Genomic DNA, 15,207 nt, shown 5'->3' on the forward strand with positions numbered 1-15,207 from the left:
AATCACAATTATCTCCACTCAACCTCTGCATTTTAATAACCATTTGATAGAACATTTCTATTTCTGTACGTAAATAAGTGAGCTAAAAAACAAAGTCAAAGTAGCACAAATTCAAATCATGGACAGAGTTAGCAAAATCCAAATATTCAACTCCCCAGCTCTACTAGTTGACACAATACACTATCAATCCCTTTTGCTCCAAAACAAATTTCATTTATTTTTTATTTACCTAGGAAGTCCTGACAAGACAATGTTAGTGTCTTCACCACTCTAAGGATATAAGTGAAAAAGTAAAATTTAGATATTTACATTTTAGAATTTTTAAGCTTAAATAAGGAACATGAGGTGATGACAAAATATTCCAAAAGCAGAATTTTCAATGAAATATGTAGATCAGTAGAACAAAATAGAGAATCCAGACACAGAAAATGGATCTGTTTGGGGGCGCCTGGGTGGCTCAGTCAGTTAAGCAGCCGACTTCGGCTCAGGTCATGATTTCGTGGTCCGTGGGTTCAAGCCCCGCGTCAGGCTCTGTGCTAACAGCTCAGAGCCTGGAGCCTGTTTCAGATTCTGTGTCCCCTCTCTCTGATCCTCCCCCATTCATGCTCTGTCTCTCTCTGTCTCAAAAATACATAAATGTTAAAAAAAATTAAAAAAAAAAAAGAAAATGAATCTCTTTGTTTGACAAAGGTATAAAGGCAACTCAATAAAGCAAAAATAGTCTAGAGTAGTAGTTAGATACTCATATGCAAAAAAATTTTTTTATTTGGGCACCTCATATTTCCTAATGGACAATGGGTAGCTCCCTGCCCAGGAATTTATATACATTTTAGGACAAATTCCATTTTTCTTTCCCTCTACTCATTCTAGCCTTCAATTCCCTCCTTTTTTTCTAATGCCAGATCCAAAGCTGTCAAGTTCAGAAAAATATATATGAAATAAAATCACATACACTGGAATAGGGAGAGATAAATTCATGGTTGCAGAAATGTGAATCTAGATACGGGTTTCCATTCAACACATACTCAGATTTAATATCAAGTAAAATGTTGGTACTGTTTTTGTATAGCATGTAACTTTCCTGTCTTATTTCTCCTACAAAACATTTCTCATCACTCTTTGGATTTTCCCATAGGCTACCAGGCACATTATAAATGCTTTTAAAATTAAATTGAGGGGCGCCTGGGTGGCGCAGTCGGTTAAGCGTCCGACTTCAGCCAGGTCGCGATCTCGCGGTCCGTGAGTTCGAGCCCCGCGTCGGGCTCTGGGCTGATGGCTCAGAGCCTGGAGCCTGTTTCCGATTCTGTGTCTCCCTCTCTCTCTGCCCCTCGCCCGTTCATGCTCTGTCTCTCTCTGTTCCAAAAATAAATAAACGTTGAAAAAAAAAAATTTTTTTTTTTTTAAATTAAATTGAGTGGGGGCACCTGAGTGGCTCAGTTGGTTAAGCTTCTGACTTCAGCTCAGGTCCTGATCTTGTGGTCTGTGAGTTCCAGCCCCGAGTCGGGCTCTGTGCTGACAGCTCAGAGCCTGGAGCCTGCTTCAGATTCCCTGTCTCCCTCTCTCTCTGCCCTTCCCCTGCTCATGCTATCTGTCTGTCTGTCTCTCTCAAAAATAAACATAAAAACAAATTTAAAAAAAATTGTTTAAATGCTCCCATGTTTAAAAAACTAAATAAATTAAAGTTAAATTCAATTAAGTGGAATGATTAAGTTAGTCACTACTAACCAGGAACCCTACCTTATTTCAACATTTATAATACATTGGTAATACAGTAAATTGATTTTTTACCCATTCTATTTCCTCAAACTCAATCTGATCAATTATCGGGAATTAAATAATGTGAATCAGAAAACAGACAACCTGGGTCCAAGTTCTAGTGCTGACAGTTACTGTATTCTTGGGCAAATTACTTGACTTCTCTGAGCCTCAGTTTCCTCATCTGTAAAATGGGGGTGATATAAAACTACCTCACAGAATTATTTTAAGGATCAAATTATATATGAAACAACACTTTAAAAAATATAAAGTACTTTCATTACTATCAAGTAGATTTAAAAAATCTCTTTTTAGAGCCTAGTCCAATGCCCCTAGAAAATTCTTTCAGGGGTAAGAAAAATTACTGATGCTTCAAGGTTTATTGTCAAGTGTTTCTATCTGCATAGATAGAAAACTGATTAAAGTTTATTGTAGCTATACAACCACTAATTTATAGCCGCCTCTTTGCACTACTTATAATGGAGAAGCAGTTCAAATGCCCAACAAGAAAAAAAGGATGAGTACATTAATTTAACATATTATAACATTACTATTTAAATGAAAAATAGGTAAACCACCAAAACATGGACATATTTATATGAAACACTAAGCAAGAAGAGGAAGAAGTCTAAGATAGTATGCATTCACAGATGACACTATGTAAGAAGCATGAATCCTGTACTGTATTTTTGCCAATGTCCAACCAAATATACTAATAGTCAAACTTATCATCCAAATCAACATCAGGAAAAGGAATGTTTTTCATTATACCAAGTTCAAAAATTACTGGAGTAATCTTTTTTTTTTAAGTTTAGTTATATATTTTGAGAGAGAGATAGCATGAGTTGGGAAGGGACAGAGAGGGAGAGAGAGAGGGAGAGAGAGGGAGAGAGAGAGAAAAAGAGAGAGAATCCCAAGCAGGCTCCACACTGTCAGCACAGAGCCAAATGCAGGGCTCGAACTTATGAACCGTGAGATCATGATCTGAGCTGAAATCAAGGGCTTGACTGTTAACCAACTCAGCCACCGGGGCACCCCATTGCTAGAGTAATTTTAATGAAGACTTTTGAATTTCTAGTTTTTATTAAGGCACAATATTTGGCCAGAAAAAAACTAATGAGAAGATAGCTTCAATTTATACAAATAAATTTCATTAAGTAGAAACATGAATGAAGTTTTAACTAGTTTCACAAATACACATGCACACTTTATTTGGCTTGTCTCTTACATATTCATATATTGTACACACACCATTATGATTTAATTATAAGATTTAAGTTCTCACTGTAAGAAGAGGACTGGTTTAATGCCAAAGGCCTATGCAATTTATTTTTGTTTACATTCAAGCATTTTCCACTTTCAGAATAGAACCAAAGAGATATTACAACAGAGATATTACAACACAGAAGGGGAAGCCAGAAGGGGGAGCAATGTAATATACGATTGCCTAGGCAATTTAGCAACTTAATAATTCTTTAACTTCTGTTAAAACTCTTTCAGCAAAAGTTTATTATTGTCATCTATATACTCAAGTCCAATCAGACTTAGAAGCTCAGTTCCATTTTCATAAATATTCAAGAAATACTGCATCAAGATACCTAGATGTACTTAAAGATTAACTTTTTTTATCCTTATGATAATTTACAGATGTGTGGGGTTGGGGGAGGGGAGTATCTATAAATGGTATAGAATATTCCATGCAGATGTTTGCACTTGCATTTTCTGACCCAGGATCCATACCTCTGTCAGATTGGCAATGGATTTCATGACCTTAAAATAAGTTGAGAACTGTTACTATGTATCTCACAGGGCACATTTTCAAACCTAAGAGCAGTAATTATATCCCAGTTGATAATTAATTGCTAAATAAATTAAGGCATTCCTTCCACAGAAAAGAAGGCTTGCAGCTTTACCACTGGGTCCCCAGAATAACTCTTGCTGCATCCCTGGAATAAAAGCAGGAGTTTGAACTTAATCACCTTATGAAAGACACTGCTTGCCAGTATACAACCCGCTCTGCAGTATTAGAAAAGGTTAACTAACACCTCTTTATCAAAAAGCCAAGATTCACCTGCAACAACCTGGACCACCTAGGTGACAGAAAAGCTTTCTTTTTTCAATAGTCTTTTGCACTGTCTAAATTGTTCTATGGTAATTAAAAGTTATATATATTTATTTTATCTGTTTTACTACCTTAGTTACCAAGACACAAAATGCCAAATGTAATTATCTGCTTACCAAAGTCCTGGCTTTTAGTACTTCAAAATAAAACTCATTTTACGATCTCAAAGGAAACAGCATAATCCATCTAAAAGGACACAAAGTAGTCCTCTTCCTAGTTAGTCTATGTTAAAAAAAGCACTTGCCATCAGCTATCTAAAATACTGGCAGGACTTAAGGCATAACGTTTCAAAACCAAAACTGATATGGCTTTTAAAGGTAAGTGATAAAACGTACACTTCCCACAAAAAGGAAAAGGTAAAATTCAAGGTTCTTAAAATTCTGAAATTATACTCACAGGCCAAAAAGCCAAAGTTAAAGAAAAAAAACACATAATGTCTATTTAACCTTTAAATGGAGGCAAAACATGTTAACGGTTGTTCACTTTCAGCTTATTGAATATTTTCTTAAGGTATGTATCCTTAAGGTATGTATCCATTTGCTCCATAGAAACTCGACCAGAAAATCCTTTCAGAAGGTTTTATAAATTAGATTCCAATGTTCCTGCTATTTCATCTGATTATTTCAGAAGACTAGCCTCATTCATAAGGCTATTCACACATCTAAACCTAAAAGTGGAAACACGTTTCTTCCCAGAAACTTTTTTTTTTAATGAGCAAAAACTATGAAAGAACACTGCTGCCACGTCTTTTCCCCTCCCCCACTCACGTAGTGGCTGTTTCATCCCTTTGGAGTGCATTCCAAGGGAAAGTCCGGGAGCCACAGCTCTCGGAGAAACCAGAAACAGTTAAATTGAAATTGGCAAGCCTCTGTGGCCTTTCAGATCAATTCCTAAAAGGAGAGCTAGCTTCTTCATCATCCCTTTCTTAAAGCAAACAGCGCAAAATTCCAAGAGTCTTCACTCCCCGGAACGCAGGTTTGTGTCTAAAAACTGAACTGTATTTAATACATTCGATTATTTAGGAGAAATAGTCCCCTAGAAATAGGCGAGATGGTACCATTCATCCTCCCCCTTTAAAACATGTATCTGGGGGGCCATTCGTGCAATCCAACTCAAAATTCTCACACAACCATGGAACTCGTTTTAATGATGTGGACTTTTAGAAGCAGCAAACTCTCTGCTGAGAGAAAGAAAGTGTGGGGGGGGGGGGGGGTGGTGCGCAGCTCTTGTGCCTTTAAAAAAAAATCGTGGAGGAAGAGGGAAGGAAGAGCAGCTTTCCCGACGACCGGGTGATCTGACAGCCGCCTTCCTCAACCGAGCAGCCCGAAACTCGGCGCCCCGGGCTGCATCTAGCTGCTCCAGCAGCACCGCTGCGCGCAACAGATGAGTCGAGCCTGAACTTCTCCAGCTGGGTCCGCTTCCCAGACCCGACGACTTTTCGACAGGGTAGAAACGCCTCGAGTGCTTCAGCTCCTGCTCTAAGCTTTAAAACCCGCTCTTTACCCGGCCACATGCTAACCATCTGCGGCGGTGAAGGCCAGAAACCCACGCCCCGCCCTCGCGTTCCCCCCAGCTTTTGTAGGGAGGACCAGGTATGAGGAGAGCTCGGAACAATCAACAGGGTGAGCCCTCCCCGGGAAGGAAGGAATATTCAAGAAAGTCCTGGTCCCCAGGGCGGAGACAGAGACTGCCGCAGCCCCAACGGTCGGGGGCGCCGACCAGGCAGGAGACGGGAAGGGGAGCACGGAGAAGGGCAGTAGGGCCTCTGGGGCAGCCAAGGGGCGCGGGGCGCGAGGCCGAGTCTCCAGAAATGAAGGTATTAAGGCCACTGTGGTAAACTGGAGGACCCTCCGCTCCCAAGCCATCCCACCAGAGAAGGGAGGGACCGGGCCGCCACAGCCGTCCGAGAAGGGCCACAGCGGTCCTAGGGCCGAAGCTACAGCCCCCAGGGTCGGGGAAGCGTCTCACCTGGGAAGTGGGGCGGGAGGGGCGGCGCGTTCTTCAGTCCCCTGTAGCCTGCTCTTGGGCCCGATACCTGCTCCTTCCCCTCAGCCCGCTGGCGGCGCGACTGGGCAGCAGAGGGAGCCAGTTAGCCCTTTTATAACCTCTAGGCTGCGACGGCGGCGCTAGGGAGGAGGCGACTGCAGCCCTCGCTACGTGAGCTCAATCACACCAGCGCCCCGGAGACTGCGCAGGCGCCCTGCCCGCACCTCCCTCCGGTCCGCGCCCGCGGCCCACACCCGTACTCCCACCAGCCCCAGAGTCCTAGGCAGGAGGGGGACAGCGGGCGGGCCTGGGGTTGTGATGCGCCTGCGCAGGCCTCTCGCCACGCCACCGTCACCTTCGTTACCTCGGATTTGCCTCGCTGCTGCTGTTCATCAGGTTGTTTAACGCCTTAATTTCAAGATCAGCCTAGGCCTGGGCGTCGAAACCACCAGCAATGAGATAACTTAAATATGAGAAGAGGAACATGGGAGCGTAGAAAATGAAGCTAAAAAGAAGCCTCGGGTGGAAAATAATACAATGCATTCCCTGTTAGTTTGTCTGCTGTCTTGGCCCTGAGGCTTTTTGCTTTATCCCCTTTTTCACCTCTTATGTCATTTTATACAAATCTCACTCTATCTACCACCTTTATACTTTATCAGTAGATAATGGACTGTGGGCTCCGGAGACAGATTGTTGGGGTTCAGTTCCCAGCTGAGCTGGGCATGAACCTGTCTTTATCTCAGTTTCCTTGTCTGTAAAACGGGAAAGATGGTAGGTATCCCATAGGATTGCTGTGAGAATTAAATGAGATAATGTATGTAAAGCACTTCGTGCATTCCTAGCACGCAGAAAGGACTGAGCAAATACTGAGTAAATACTAGATGGTGTCGTTATACCCTATAAGGCATCCAATCTTGTGTTTGGTCTTATTCTAACATTTGCCTTGGCCATTATATTCCTAAAAGAAGAAAGCCTTGCTATCAGGGAGCAGATAATGAAGGAGATACTTTGACCCTTGTCAGTAAGAGAAGAATGACTTCTCTAAGATTTGTGATTCATTAAAAATTGTTTCTAAAGTTTTCCATGTATACCAAAAAACTTAGCAAAAATTAACATTTGACTCTTATCTAGGAGGCAGAGTTGATTAAATAGATACAGAGAGCGGGTACTTTGGAAGCTCTAGGCATCCAGAAAGTACATATGATGATGTCTAACTCAGAGGTTCTCAAAGTGTAGTTGGGGGTCCACAAGGTCAAAATTATTTCATACTAAGACTGGGCTTTTCCAGAGTCTACATGTTAGGTGATATTGCAACAGATTCAATGCAGAAGCAGATATGAGAATTCTATTAAGCTAGATATGGAGATTTGCAGAAATGTAAAATATGACTCTTCTCACTAAATGCTTTTTGCTTTGAAAGAATAGTTATATTTCATTAAAATTTGTTATTTATGCTAACATGTAACAGCTTTATTGTTCTTTATTTTTAAATGAATTAATAAATATTTTATATGTTTATTTTAACTCCTAATACCATTAATGTTGATAGATATCCTCAAAAAGCTTTTTGGAGTCCTCAGTACTTTTTAGGAGTGAGATGGTCATGAGATCAAAGAGTTTGAAAACTTCTAGTCTAAGCAAAAAACAGAGCCCTTTGACACAAGAGGCAAATCTTACCTCAAATGGAGGTGTAATCAACATATCCACTGACCCTGTCTGAGCTGACTGAAAATTGACAATCCACCCTATAAATAAAATGGCCCCAGACCCTGAGGCAGATTTACTGTGAAGCTAAGAAAACTTCAACTTGGGGGGGGGGGGGGGGTGGACAGGGACTTCATTGGCATTCGCCTTTTACAAGGCTCTGGAAGGGGCCCTAGCAGTATATGCACACAGTTCACAAAAATTTTAACTGCAATCTTTAGACTGCAAACTCTTTCTTCACTGATTTCTCCTCTGTCACACTTCCCCTTGTCCAGTGATATAGGAGTGGCTAGCAGGCATTTTTTAAATTTAGCCCCAGGAAGTTGAGTTAGAATACATTTGGTTTGAGTTTAGCGGGATATATTTTTGTAACGCACAGTTACTTCTATGCATAGTTAAAATATTGCCAGCTGTCCCAGTGTAGGAATGGCATCCAAGAATACTACCACCCATTGTGCCAACCCACCCATCATTGTAAAACAAAGGTGCAGGGCCAGACATTTTATAGCTATTTGAATGTATCCTATGTTTTACCATCAAAAAATACATATAGTGGAGCAGAAACAAAGCTGAAACTTAGGGAGCCTGAAGATAATCTGCGGGAGATTCTTCTAATTACTTGGGTCCATAAAAATGTTTTAAAAGTAGCCTCTACCCCCAATGTGGGGCTCAAAGTCACAACCCCAAGATCAAGAGTCGCATGCTCTGCCAACTAACCCAGCCGGGTGCTCCTGGATTTGTAAAATATTTCTTTTTTAACATTTTTATTCATTTTTTGAGAGACAGAAACAGCATGAATGGGAGAGGGGCAGAGAGAGAGGGAGACACAGAATCTGGAGCAGGCTCTAAACTGTCAGCACAGAGCCCAACACAGGGCTCAAACACACAAACCATGAGATCATGACCTGAGCCGAAGTCAGATGCTTAACCGACTGAGCCACCCAGGTGCCCCTTGTTTTTGTTTTTGTTTTAGAGAGAAAGAGCATATGAGCGGGGGAGAGGGGCAGACAGAGAGGAAGAGAGCCTGACACAGGGCCAATTCCACGACCCTAAGATCATAACCCAAGCCAAAATCAAGAATCACTCAACGAACCTAGGTGCTTTGTCAAAGGCAGTTTTAATCAAACTGCATTCACATATAAGAAACAATTAGAAATCATTTGAGAGAGTAGATAAGTATTGAGTTGTGAGAATTATAAAATACTACATACTTTACTTGAGAGGAGAAATAATAAAGTTGAATTTGATAAAATAGGTAAGTGTGGATAGGTTTTCCAGCAGGGGATTAAGATGATGGAAGCAATATCTTAGAATATTATGCTATGTGAATTAGAAAAGAAAGAACATGGAGTCTAGATTAGTAGTCCAAGATTCATTGAATAAATATTTATGGAACGCCTACCAACTGTGTCTAAGACATTGCCTACTGAGCTGTGGAAGATCAAACTTTAATTAGGCAGTTTCTTAAAGAGTTTATAAATTTATTGGACAGAGTGATATATGATTCCTGCTGTCATATAACTTGGAGTCCTTTGAAGAAAACTGACAATACAGTAAATAAGTACATATATAGATACATATTAATTATAATAAAAGAAACTAAGGTGCTATGGAAAAAGAATAACAGTAGGGACATAATTTAGATAACTAACACAGGGAAAGTGTCGCTGAAGTGACACATAAACTGAGACCTGAGTTGGCCAGATGAAGTGTGTGAACAAGAGCATTCTAAAGAGAGAATAGTAAGTGTGAGGAGCGTGTGACAGGAAAAAACTTGATGCATTTGAGAAGCTGAAAGAAATTCAGTGTGCTTGTGGTTCCATAAGCAAGGGAGAAACAAGGGTGACTGGTATGCAAAGGCTAGATTATGAAGGGCCTGTTTAGTACTGAAACAAGTACAATGGAAAGGCACTGAAATATTTTATTTTTTAAATTTTATTTATTTATTTTTATTTTGAGAGAGAGAGAGGACATGAGCAGGGAAGGGGCAGAGAGAGAAAGAGGGAGAGAGAGAATCCCAAGCAGGCTTCACACTCAGCACCTACCATGATGTGGAGCTCAATCTCACAACCATGAGATCATGACCTGAGCCAAAATCCAGAGTCAGATGCTTAACCAACTAAGCCACCCAGATGTCCCTGAGGTATTTTAAATAGTGTGGTAATATTATGTTATTTACTTTCACAAAGGAAAAATGCAATGTAAGAATATGAGTTTTCCATGTCACTGGACATGGGGATGGGCCTTGGGACAAGGAGCAACAGGGACTTTCTGTTTAATCATGAGTAGAAACATGAAAGTCAAGGGATGAATGCAGCTGAAACTGGAAACCATTCCAGTCACTAACATCCTGTCAGTGTGGCATTGAGGAAAGTGGCTGCAATGGGGTAGCTAGACCAACTGTATCCTGTGGCCTCAATAGGTATGCTCACTGTGGCAGGCAGAATAATGGCCCCTCAAAGATGTCCACATCCTACTCCCTTACACCTGTGACTATGTTACTTTACGTGGCAAAAGAACTTTGCAGATGTAATTAAATTAAGAACCTTTATGTGGTGAGAGTAGTCTGTATTATCCATGTGGGCCATATTCAATTAAATGATTCATTAAAGCCGAGAATCTTTCCCAGCTGTGATCAGAGAAAGAGCTGTGAGGATGGAAGCAAAGTGAGATATTTGTTACACTGCTGATTGGAAGATGGAGAGAGGGGGCTATGAATCAAGGACTGTGGGAAGCCTCTAGAAACCAGCAAAGGCAAGAAAACAGATTCTTCCCTATAGCCTCCAGAAGGAACATAGCCCTGCCAATACTTTTGACTTTAACCCAGTGAGACCTATGGAAAATTTCTGACCTACAGAACTGTAAGATAATAAATGTGTATTATTTAAGCTGTTAAGTTGGTGGTAATTTATCACAGAAGCATTAAGAAACTAATACATTCACTTATATGCCTATGACTGAAACAATAGCTGAAGACAATGACATTTCTCAAGGGTCTGAGTAAATTTCCTAATGTTCTGGCCTAGAAATGAATGTAGTAAATTAGGACTGACACCTTACACAGGATAAGCATTCCTGAAATCACGGGAATTATCTGAGGAAGAGGAAGCTAGAGAGAAAGAAAAGTCCTCTCAGTAAGCAAGACAGAAGCATAAAGACCTTCAATCATATTGGTAAAAGGCATATGACTTCATATTGTACCCTTAAGCTGGCACAGCAGGGCATATTAGTTACACAGAGAATGTGCCATGGTCTCTACTTTGGAAAGCTGGCAGAATAATGGTATCAACAACCAAAATAAGGAAGTTGGGAAAGTGAGCTGAATTTGCAGAGCAGTTGAAGAGTTTGATTTTGAATCTTGATTGGATTTGAAATGACAGGGGCCATGACAGTAAGTTTCAAACTTACTGTGCCCATTAATACTTTGTCAATATTAAGCAGACTTCCATATCACAATAAAAACTTAAATAAAAATTAAACTTCTATCTTCTTGCAGTTCTAATTTAAAATTAATCTGTGATTTCTTCAGATTTAATTCTGCTAAATGAGTCAACTGCACATTAACTGCACATATCTTTCTACTGTTGGTTGGCAAGGCAAGGCTACCTTCCTATGGTATTCATTAGTACTGTTCACCAAATATTTCTAGGACTTTTACTAGACAGAAATGTCTGCCCCTCTTCACCTTCTTTAAAGTTATTGGCCAATTTGCTTTGGCCAAAGAAAGTGACATGTTACCATGGAAGTATTGCAGTTACCATGGAAGCCCATATCAAGATGAAGCCTTTATCTGCCCAGGTCTCTTAGTTCCTACAATGAACAAAGCCTCAAACTCTCCACTTGACAATCTCCATTGGATATGTAGCTTGAATGAAAAACAAACTTCTGTTATGTTAACTCACTAAAACTTAGTTATTTATAACTTCAGCATTACTCAGTCTATCTTAACCTATCTACTGCCTAAACAAAGTCAAACTTTTCCTTTACAAAACTTATTACCAGAATGATGTTTATTGATTATATTTGTACCTGAAATGGATACTGTGTGCTGCCTACCTGGAATTCATCCCCTGCTTTGCCAACCTTATTAAGACTTTCCAAATTGCCCAGCATTTCAGTTTAGGTGTGACTTCTACCTAGGATGTAAACAAGTGCAAAGACTTTTGCTCCCACTTTTACAATGACCAAAAAAAAAAAAAAAAAAAAAAGCCAGATAATCTGCAAAATCATACATTTTCTTGGGCATGCCGAACAGCTGAGGTTGCAAGGCAACCAAGTAACTTGAGTTCCAGGGATAAATGGTCCACACGGTTTAGGCCTTTGTCAGGGTAAGAAATAACTCAACAAAAATTTTAACAAATTGTTAAATGTCATGTGTAGGCTAGTATGTAACTTGGGAGCTTCAGACACAAAGGGAGATTGCACTTGCAAGTTTTTCCCACAAGCTTAGTGGTGCTCAGATGAACAATTAGGGTCAGAACAGGAGATCATAGAGAACCCCAAATGTTGCAGACATAAAGGAGGTAATTGGCAGCTGCTAGGAATTGGACATAAAGCCTCTCAGACCCTTTTTCCTCAGACTCTTCTATAATACGAAGCAAAAACCATAAGCCACTGGATAAGGGGTAGCAAACTCTTTGGCCCCCAGGGCACAAAGATCCTTTGTGGATAAGGGAAGTATAGAAGGAAAGCCCTTTATCTTTGTGGGGGGGGGGGGTAGTGGCAGGAAACTCTCTTAGACCCTGGATCCTACACTGTTAACAAGCTGAGGTCCACTATTGCTAAGGAAGGAGAAGGAAACTCTTGCCCAAGACCAACCACAGATAAAAGGCTGTGTTGGCTGCCACAGAGAGGGAACTGAAGAAGTCCCATCCCACGAGGCCCAAGCACACAGAACTTCCCTAAGACTGAGGCTAAACTAGGACACAGGAAAATCTCCATCACAAACCCAGTCTAATGATGAGGGTGGAGAGAGCCCCTCTGTGGCATAAGAATGCAGGGTCAACTGAAAGCCCAGGGAGAAGCAGAAACGCTGAGAAAAACTCTCTGGCACACCAGCCCCCATGCTAAGCCCAAGGAAACAGCACCTTTGTGTTAAATGAATTTGAAGTCTGTGCTGTATGAAGCCCCAGCACAGCTCAACTCCTAACTAGACTGACGGAACCCCCTCCATTAACAACCTGACAGAAGAAGAAGTGTGTTTTTTATCAGGTGTGGACACTACCTACTGGAAAATAATACTGTTCCACACACAATGTCCAGCATTCATTAGCAAAGCATGAGAGACACGAACAAAAATCTCATTGTCAACAAATAAAGTAGTCAACAGAAAGGGACTCAGAGATGAACCAGAGGTTGGAACTATCAGATAAAGACTTCAAACTAACTAGTGAAAAAAAGTGGACAACATGCATGAACAAATGGGGAATTTCAGAAGATAGATGAAAATTACAAGAAAGAGTCAAAGGAAGGTTCTAGGGAGGAAAAATCCCATAATATTCAGAGATGAATAATTCTTTTGTTGGACTTATCAGTGTAGTCAACACAGCTGAGAAAAGATCAAGTCATCCAAACCAATACCAGTTTCACCGCCATCTGAAGAAAATACAGCATTTCTATGAAACCTTCCCTAAGCTGAAATGCCATAAACTGAAGAAGCAATCACTATTAATTTATATGGAAATTTTTTTAGCATTCCCAGACCCCAAAAATAACCTCTTTTAGGCTTCTCTGATATTTTAGGACACATCTTGCTAACAGATACACAAAATAAATCAAGATAAAGAACAGATGCTCACAGACACAGTGCAAAGGTATGGTGGCTTGATGCTGGATGCTGAGTATAATTCCTGGGGAAGAAGCTTGGTAGTGCCACTCTCTGTTAGAAGTGCATACTGCCTCATAATAGTTTACTGCAAAACAAACATTGAACACTGTTTTTGCTTTTTGTCTTTTTTGGTAAAAGCAAAAATCCTCTTCTGACTTCTTTCAGTTAGCAAAAACAGGTACTGATGTAGGTCTTTCATAAATGCAAAGTGGTGTTACGCAGACTTTTGAAAAGTAGGGGATGCCAGTATACAAAGAGAAAAAAAGTAAAAAACAAGCAGAATAACAACAAAATTCGCTGTGGGACAGTTTCAAAAATCCTACGTATTTTAGCTGGAGTTCCAGAAGGGGAAGAGAAAGAAAAATGAACCTTTAGAAATATCTGCAAAAATAATGACTAAGTATATTCCAAAAATAATAAAATCAAACTGCATATCCAAGAAACTCATCTACTCCAAAATTAGAGGAGGCCCCTTATCCTGATAAGCCTGACTCACATTAGTAAAGTGACCATCTGTCTTGCCACAGTAATTAGGGATGGGCGCTTAATCCAGGTCCCAAACAGTTCATGACATTCTTTTGATCTCAGGAATTGTCTGGTTAAAGGTTCAGAAAATGGAGATTGTAGCCTAAATTGATCCAAATAGAGTGAAGACCAATACTTTTGTTTCATGGCTGAGGGTAGACATATTTTCTGGATAGTAACAAAAAAGTAAATAGCCCTAAGGTCTTCTGGAAGCCCTTCTCCTACCATGATGAAAGCCAACTTGAGAACAAAGCCAATATATGAAATAGGTCAGAGCTGAGATGGAGTAAAAGTATCTGAGGCCTAAACTACAGTTGGATATGTTAGCTATGCAAATTGATAAATTCCCTTATTGTTTAAGTAAATTAAATTTAAATTTTCCCAAATCTCAATCACAAGTAACCAAACACATCTTAACTGATGTAGTGCCCTAGCACTAGTATTAAGAGTCATTTTAGAGAAGGCTCCAATTCAACTCTCAGCTGTTTTCTTGTTTTGAACCAAATTTCTAATTCCCAAAGGAGGTATACTTGTTTTCCAAAAGGAAAACAGTGGTAACAGGGGAATACAGAACAACTTTTGTTTTCACTCTATTTGGATCAATTTGTTCTAGTAAGAAAGTCTGTTTTAGTTATTCACTTATTCATTCATTCATTCACACATATTTATTGAACACTTACTATTCCAGGTATTATACCCAGCATTGTAAATACATTAGTGAATAAGGCACACTTATTTATTAATTTTGGTTGTGATCAATTTATGAATAGCATGACAGCTGTATCAGGCTCCAGTTACTCCTTTCCCATTTTCTGATATTTTTTCCTTAGCAATGTTTCACTCTTTGAATATAAATAATTTGAGTCCTAAATATTACATATTTTCAAGTGCTATAGCTTACAGGGGAATGTCCAACAGCTATTATGTCAAACAGGAAATGTTTACAAATTAAAAAAATATTTTATTGAAAACAAAATAGATTTCAGAAGAATGCTTCTGTTTAGACACAAAACATCTGACTTAGCTGTCTGAAAGATTTGTAGAGGTTGGCCAGTCCATGCATTCTTCCACCCAAATGAACTTGTCAAGAACTCAAACAAACCAGGCAAGAATGCCAGAAATCTCAACTTTATTTGGTGAGTTTGGAATTCATTCAGTCACAGAATTCTAGTATTTGGTAGGAAGAAAAAAATCTGGTCTAGAAGGATCACAGGTAATATCAATGAGCTCAGGTTCTAGTCATCATTAACAGTATAGCAGGGTGTCCTAAGTGAATTGTTTTAACTTT

The 15,207-nt window shown here is 39.9% G+C and overlaps 1 protein-coding gene across 2 annotated transcripts in view; it reads right to left on the bottom strand.

Moving 5' to 3' along the window:
• P4HA1 (prolyl 4-hydroxylase subunit alpha 1) overlaps positions 1-6,004 on the bottom strand; it is a 90,893-nt gene extending 84,889 nt beyond the window's left edge. For both annotated transcript variants that reach the window (XM_040485350.1, XM_040485349.1), the window contains exon 1: positions 5,846-6,004. The gene's annotated coding sequence lies outside the window, so the exon portion shown is untranslated. The remainder of the gene's footprint in view (positions 1-5,845) is intronic.
• Positions 6,005-15,207: the final 9,203 nt, after the last annotated feature.

Source organism: Herpailurus yagouaroundi, unplaced genomic scaffold (genome assembly GCF_014898765.1).
Source record: "Herpailurus yagouaroundi ecotype Mexico unplaced genomic scaffold, PumYag 163, whole genome shotgun sequence".
NCBI classification, from domain to species: domain Eukaryota; kingdom Metazoa; phylum Chordata; class Mammalia; order Carnivora; family Felidae; genus Herpailurus; species Herpailurus yagouaroundi.